This window comes from Lathyrus oleraceus, chromosome 7, assembly GCF_024323335.1.
Source record: "Lathyrus oleraceus cultivar Zhongwan6 chromosome 7, CAAS_Psat_ZW6_1.0, whole genome shotgun sequence".
Classification (NCBI taxonomy): Eukaryota; Viridiplantae; Streptophyta; class Magnoliopsida; order Fabales; family Fabaceae; genus Lathyrus; species Lathyrus oleraceus.
The window spans coordinates 30,819,432-30,826,729 of record NC_066585.1 but is presented as its reverse complement, the minus strand read 5'-3'; the positions used below and the strand labels follow the sequence as shown (position 1 = coordinate 30,826,729).

Below are 7,298 nucleotides of genomic sequence, written 5' to 3'. Positions count from 1 at the left end.
AGGCATCTTCCAGATATAATCCATATGAATACTCATTCTGACAAGCATTCTGATATCCTCCTAATTATGGCATCTTTAAGCCCATCCCAGACATTTATTGCAAATACAGCATGTACCAATATTATCAGATATAGCCTAACATACGGTTCATTCTGATTCAGCCCAACATATGATTCCTTCAACTATTTCAATACGGTCTAGCGTACGACCCATTTGGATGTTCATTTCTTCAGATACTACCTAGCGTACGGTACATTCCGAGGTGCGATCTAGCGTACAACTACTTTTTGTCAGATACAGCCTAACGTACGGCTCATTCTGCAACTCAGATACGATCTAACGTACGATCCATTCTGATCTTCATTCCTCAGATGCTACCTAGCGTACGGTACATTCCGAGGTGTAGTCTAGCATACAACTACTTTTTGTTAGATACAGCCTAACGTACGGCTCATTCTGCAACTCAGATACGATCTAACGTACGATCCATTCTGACATTTATTTCTCCAGATACAGCCTAACGGACGGCTCATTCTGCAACTCAGATACGATCTAGCGTACGATCCATTCTGATTCTTATTTCGTCAGATACAGCCTAACATACGGATCATTCTGCAATTCAGATACGATCTAGCGCATGATCCATTCTGATCCTTTATCCCCAGTGAAGTCGACAGCCTAATGGATGACTCACTATACGGTCTAGCGTACGACCCGGTGTGGCACCCATGTCTTCAAATTGGTCTGATGTACGACGCACTTTGAAGCTCTCATCATCAAACTTCCTGGATGGCATCTTTGAGCCCATCTCCATCAAGACTAACTTTTAATTAACAAGTGCAAATTTTTGGGGCATTCTAAGTGTTCAATAATCTTCCATCTCCAAACCACGAATGGCGTACATACCATTCTAACTCTCTCGGTTTAAGAATATTGAACAGGGGGGTAGCTGTCATACCCCAAAATTTGCCCGTTAATCTTGCAAGACATTTTTCAAGGCACTCCAACTCATTTTTCAAGACATTAATCTTAAAGGAACAAAGACCTAGCACACAGGTGGCCAAATCCAGAAAATGACTTAAACTGGCTTGCTCGCTAGGCGAGCAAAATCCTTCGCCTAGCGAACCCTTCGCTGCACCACGCGCCCAGCGAAGCTTGCGAATACCAGAAATTTTGGGCTTCATTCTGAGCCCATTAGGTCACAAAAAACTATTATAAATACAAGACCTCATTCAGAAAAAAAGGAGGAGGAGGAAAGAGGGAGAAACACAAACCCACACAGACAGCAAACCCTGGAGGCTAACCAAGAGAATTCAGAGCAACCCTAAAGGAAACCCTGAAGGAAACTCATCTGCACAAAGGTTACCACCGCCCAACTCAATCCGGCACCAACCCTAAGAGTGATCTGCCAATTCAACATTGCAATTCAATTGCAAACAGGTTTGTCTTACCACTACCGCTTTATGCTCCCAATTTACATGTGACATAATGATTGAATTTATAAATATATCTTAGTTTTTGCATGTGGAATTAAGTATGCATGGATGTCTTGAATGTTTAACCATGTAATTTCTGTAATGGATGCCATAGGGTTTGGAGCTTGCTGAAATCGTACTGTTATTAAAATCAAAACCCGCAGTCGTTCGCTAGCACATCGCTAAGCGAACATGTAGCGAGTGTTCGCCAAGCCTTCGCTAGGCGAGGCAGTAGCAAACATAACAGTCGCTGATTTTTTTTCTGTTCTGTTCTGTGTTCATCTGACATGTCCTATCATAACTGTGTATTATTTTCCTGACATTATTACTGTTGCGATTCCTTTGTTCGGTGCAACTATTGATCGCACCCCATTTGGTATTCTGACCTGTTTGCTGAATTTTGTAAGGGCTCACATATTCCCGAAGAAGGTAGCTTGCTAGGTATCCCACTTTATTTGTGAGATACCCTTGTGGAGATTCATCCTAATTACCTAACTGATTACAAATGTTGCCTTTGAATATATGATCTTGGCCCTCTCTTTGTTGCCTTACGGTATTACGGTCATGTCCCGCGAATGTGGGGATACACTTAGCAAAGACCCTTCGGTTAAATCATCATAGTCCCTCGAATGTTGCCTTCGAATACATGGTTTTGTCCCTCGATGACCCTTTGTGGTAGCCTACGGTTAAATGATGATTGTCCCTTCGAATGCTAAGGTATCCTTACAAATGTTGCCTTCAATGACCAATCGACGACCCTACGATGTCCCTTTACATCCAAAGGATAAGACTACTTACTTCTCAATAGTAAGGACAGTTTTACCTTCATAAGGATAGGAAATACCCATAAAGACCTTGGGTAGGTATAACTCTGAAATGCTGACTCACAACTTAAAACACTTTTCACACCTCACACTTTGCAAAACATCTATTAGAAAATCACCACTTGGTATACATTCGTACTAGAATCATTGCCAAGTTATATTTTTCTAAACAGCTTTCAAAATTAAACGAGATAAATACTTTGTATACATTCGTACAAGAATCATTACAAAGTTAAACTCTCTTTTCAAAACATTTTCTAAACAGTTCTCAAACATTTTTTTTCAGACAAGAAAAACATAAGTGATCAAGCAATTAAGAGCCCATGGATAACCATGGATACAAAGGGTGCTAACACCTTCCCTTTGTATAATGTACCTCCCGAACCCAAAATCTAATCAAGGTCTTTCCTGTTCTTTTCCGCCTTTCCTTATTGGATAAAAGAAAAGTCGGTGGCGACTCTTGCTATCCGCGACATTTGCTTTCCAAAGCAAAAACACACTAAGTCAGTTCACCGTATGACACAGCGAAAACGCTTTGTTTAGTTCATTAGGAGTTTTTAATTTAAGAAGAAAATAGATTTTAAACTATTTTCGGATGCGTTTACGTTTAGATTCTGGTTCATAAGAACCTCTTTTGGTTAAGAATTCCAGGTTATAATACTTTTCAACTTAGTCAAGATACTATATTTCTTAAAAATAGGTTTACTACTCTAAGGCAATGCGCGCCTTTTTATAAGTGACAATAAGAGGGTTTGATTAGGGAGTACAACTCGGTTCTGAATACGCGAAAGCGACAGTTCCTGTTAAATTAGTTCTTTTCAAAGTAGGAAACATTGCCCATAAGTAATTCTATTAGCAAGTATTTGGATTATTAATTGATTACGTGAATTACATTCGACCCTGTCTTTATTAATTAAACTTTATTCAATACTTTACTTTTCCTTGCACACCCTAAAAACACCTATTTTGATTTCCTTTGATAAACACCATAACAATAGATAACGATAGATTGACACTTGGTCTCTGTGGATTCGACAATCTTTTATATTACTCTGACGCGTTCGTATACTTGCGAAACAAACGCATCAAGTTTTTGGCGTTGTTGTCGGGGACCAATTTTGTCAAATTTCATTTCCCTGTTGTTATATCGTTTAGACTTAGGCTATTTCCCGCCGGTCAATGCGAAGAACTCGCAGCACCGGAAATTTAAGCTTAGTATACCCTCTGGCAGAACCTGAACGTTACGCTCGTGCACGTTTATTCTTTCATAGAATTAAGAGAGTTATGGCCGAAGGTCAAAACCAAAGACCTCTTAAAGATTTCGCTCAACCATCAAATGAAGAACCTAGTTCTAGTATAGTAAACCCAACCATCCCAGCTAATAATTTTGAACTTAAACTATCCCTGTTGCAACTAGTGCAACAGAGACAATTCGCAGGTCTCGCTACTGAGAACCCAAACCAACATTTAAAAATATTTCTTCAATTAGAAGACACTTTTAAAACCAATGGAGCTTCTCCTGAGGCAATACGTTTAAGATTATTTCCTTTTTCCCTCAGAGATAAAGCCCTATCAAGGTTAGATTCCCTTCCATCCAATTCCATTACGACTTGGGATAACCTTAGAAGAGTTTTTGTTGCTAGATATTATCCCCCGAGTAAAACCGTCGTTCTTCGAAACCATATAGCTAGATTTACCCAAAACCAAGGAGAATCGATGTTCGAAGCTTGGGAGAGATATAAAGAGCTGTTACGAGCATGCCCACATCATGGTTTAGAAAATTGGTTAATCATTCAAACCTTCTATAATGGACTTCACTATAACATAAAGATGACCATCGACGTTGCCGCAGGCGGTGCTCTGATGAACAAACCTTATCCTGAAGCTAGTGCCCTCATCAAAGATATGGCTCAAAACCATTAATCATGGGGAGTCGAATGAGCGACAATAGAGAAGAAGGAAGCCCAAGGAGGAGTGCATGAACTAAGCTCTATAGACATGATGAGAGCTAAAATGGATGCATTAGCCCTTAAGGTCGAGCATATGTGCATAAACCCGAATACTGTAGCCGTAGTTTCATCGGATTGTGAGATATGTGGAACCAAAGGACACCAATCTGCAGAATGCAGTCTATTAAACGAAACCCACTCTGAGCAAGTGAACTACACCCAAGGGAACCCATATTCGAATACCTATAACCCTGGATGGAGGAATCACCCGAACTTCTCCTATAAAAATAATAACCCTATTCAAAATAATGCACCTCCGAGACCTAGTTATCAAGCCGCAAGATCGAATCAACCTATGCAACCTGTGCCACCAAAGCCGAGCCTTAAGAAAATTATGGAAAATTTTATCACCGCTCAAACCCAACAAAACAAGGAGTTCATGAACCAAAACATTCATGTTAACGAATTGATTACTCAGTTAGGAACCAAGGTTGACCAAATAGTTACTCATACTAAGATGCTTGAAACCCAGATCTCTCAGGTAGCTTTAAACCAAGCCCCTCAGACTACACCTGGAGGACAATTCCCTGGACAACCTCAATAAAATCCGAGAGGACAAGCCAATGCCATTACCCTACGAAGTGGGAACGCTTATGATGAGCCACCAAACACTAGATTGAGTGAACCCAAAACTTCTAAGGAATGTACCAAACCCACGGACGAAGTAAAGGAACCAGAGGAACCTGAAAACCAGGAAGGTCGAGAAAAAGGAGAAGAACCCAAAGATAAAACTTACGTACCACCCCCGCCATATAAACCACCTATACCATATCCGCAAACACTCAAACAAACCTAGATCAATAAACAGTATCAAAAATTTATTAAAGTTATAGAAAAACTTCATGTAGAAATCCCTTTCACAGAAGCCATCGCCCAAATACCTTCTTATGCAAAGTTTCTCAAAGACATCCTTACCAACAAACGTAGACTTGACGATCCGAAGCCTTTGGAATGTAATGTTATTTCCGAGGACAAATTAGAAAAGAAAGATAAAGACCCTGGAAATTTCTCCATTCCTTGCCTTTTGGGTAATCATGTCATCGAAAAAGCTTTTCTAGACTTAGGAGCTAGTGTGAGCCTAATGCCTTTAGCAATTTGTGAGAGGTTAAACTTAGGAGAATTACAGCCGACTAAGATGTCACTTCAGTTAGCCGATAGATCTGTTAAATATCCGATAGGCATTTTAGAAGATGTTCCTAGGATAGGTCAGTTATTTATCCCTACTGATTTTATTGTCATGGACATCAAAGAGGATAATGATATACCAATCCTTCCGGGTAGACCATTCTTATCGACTGCAGGAGCCATAATAGATGTTAAGAAAGGAAAGTTAACATTTGAGGTAGGTGACGAGAAAATAAAATTTATACTTTCGAAATTTCTTATGGCACCTATGATGGGAGACTCGTGTTATGCCTTAGATATCATTGATGAATGTGTTAGAGAATTAGAACAAAAAGAAATTATAAAAACAATTAAGTTACCATCAACTCTCATAAGGGAAGATGATGACTTTAAGAAACCCTACATCGATGATAACCTTTACGAATGTTTATCCCTTACCCCAGATCCTATGCCATGCCCTAAGAAACCAACCTTAGAACTTAAGGAACTGCCTAAGAACCTGAGATATGAGTTCCTCGATGAAAAGATGAACCGTCCAGTTATAGTTAGTGCTACCTTGAGCCAAGAGGAAACGAACCAACTTTTAGACGTTTTACGAAGATATAAGTGTCATTTCATGGTGACCGAAGGAATAGTTTTAGGACATATAGTTTCCGAAAAAGGTATAGAGGTAGATAAAGCTAAAATAGAAGTTATAGAAAACCTAAAACCACCAAAAACCATCACAGAAGTCCGAAGCTTTCTTAGACACGCTGGATTCTACCGGCATTTTATTAAGGACTTCTCCAAAATAACCAAACCGTTAACTGGACTTTTAATGAAAGATGTTGAATTCATTTTCGATGGAAAATGTAATGACGCATTTAATCTTTTAAAGCAAGCATTGATCTCAGCACCCATTATGAAACCACCTGATTGGTCAAAACCTTTTGAGATAATGTGTGATGCTAGTGATTATGCAGTGGAGTCGTTCTAGGACAAAGGAAAGATAAAAAATTACATGCCATCTATTATGCCAGTAGAACCCTAGATGCTGCCCAACTTAACTATGCAACAACTGAAAAAGAATTACTCGCTGTAGTTTTCGCTATAGACAAATTTAGATCTTATCTAGTAGGAGCAAAAATTATAGTTTACACCGATCATGCTGCCATTCGTTACCTATTAAGTAAAAAAGATGCCAAGCCCAGGTTACTCCGATGGATTCTATTACTACAAGAGTTTGATTTAGATATAAGAGATAAAAAAGGCACTGAAAATGTAGTAGTCGATCATCTTTCTAGGTTAGAACATCTAAAACCTGAACTAGTACCCATAAATGATGATTTCGCCTATGATAGACTGATAGCTAGAGTAGAAACCATTGAAGAAAATAACCTAAGCCCTCATGAGCATCCCCAACATTCCTTAGCAATAAGTAACATACCCTAGTATGCAGATTTCGTTAATTACCTAGCTGCTGATATAGTACCCCCTAATCTTGACTACCACCGCAAGAAGAAATTCTTCCACGATGTGAGAAACTTCTATTGGGACGAACCGCTCCTTTTCAAAAGGGGTAAAGATGGCATTTTTCGTCGTTGCGTTCCAGAAGAAGAGGTAAATAATATTATCGAGCATTGTCATTCTGCACCTTATGGTGGACATGCGAGCACCTCTAAGACATACGCCAAGATTCTTCAAGCTGGCCTATTCTGGCCTACCATGTGGCGTGATGTCTATGCTTGCATTGTCAAATGTGATAGATGCCAACGCACTGGAAACATTTCAAGGCGTGATGAAATGCCTCTAAGAAACATTCAGGAAGTAGAACTCTTTGACGTATGGGGTATAGATTTCATGGGACCTTTCCCACCATCCTTAGG

The 7,298-nt window shown here is 39.5% G+C and overlaps 1 non-coding gene across 1 annotated transcript; it reads right to left on the bottom strand.

The window, feature by feature from the left end:
• Nucleotides 1-3,967: 3,967 nt before the first annotated feature.
• On the bottom strand, nucleotides 3,968-4,074 carry LOC127109042 (small nucleolar RNA R71). The gene has a single exon (XR_007796528.1). It is a non-coding gene; the product is annotated as a small nucleolar RNA R71 (small nucleolar RNA).
• Between the last annotated feature and the right edge of the window lie 3,224 nt (nucleotides 4,075-7,298).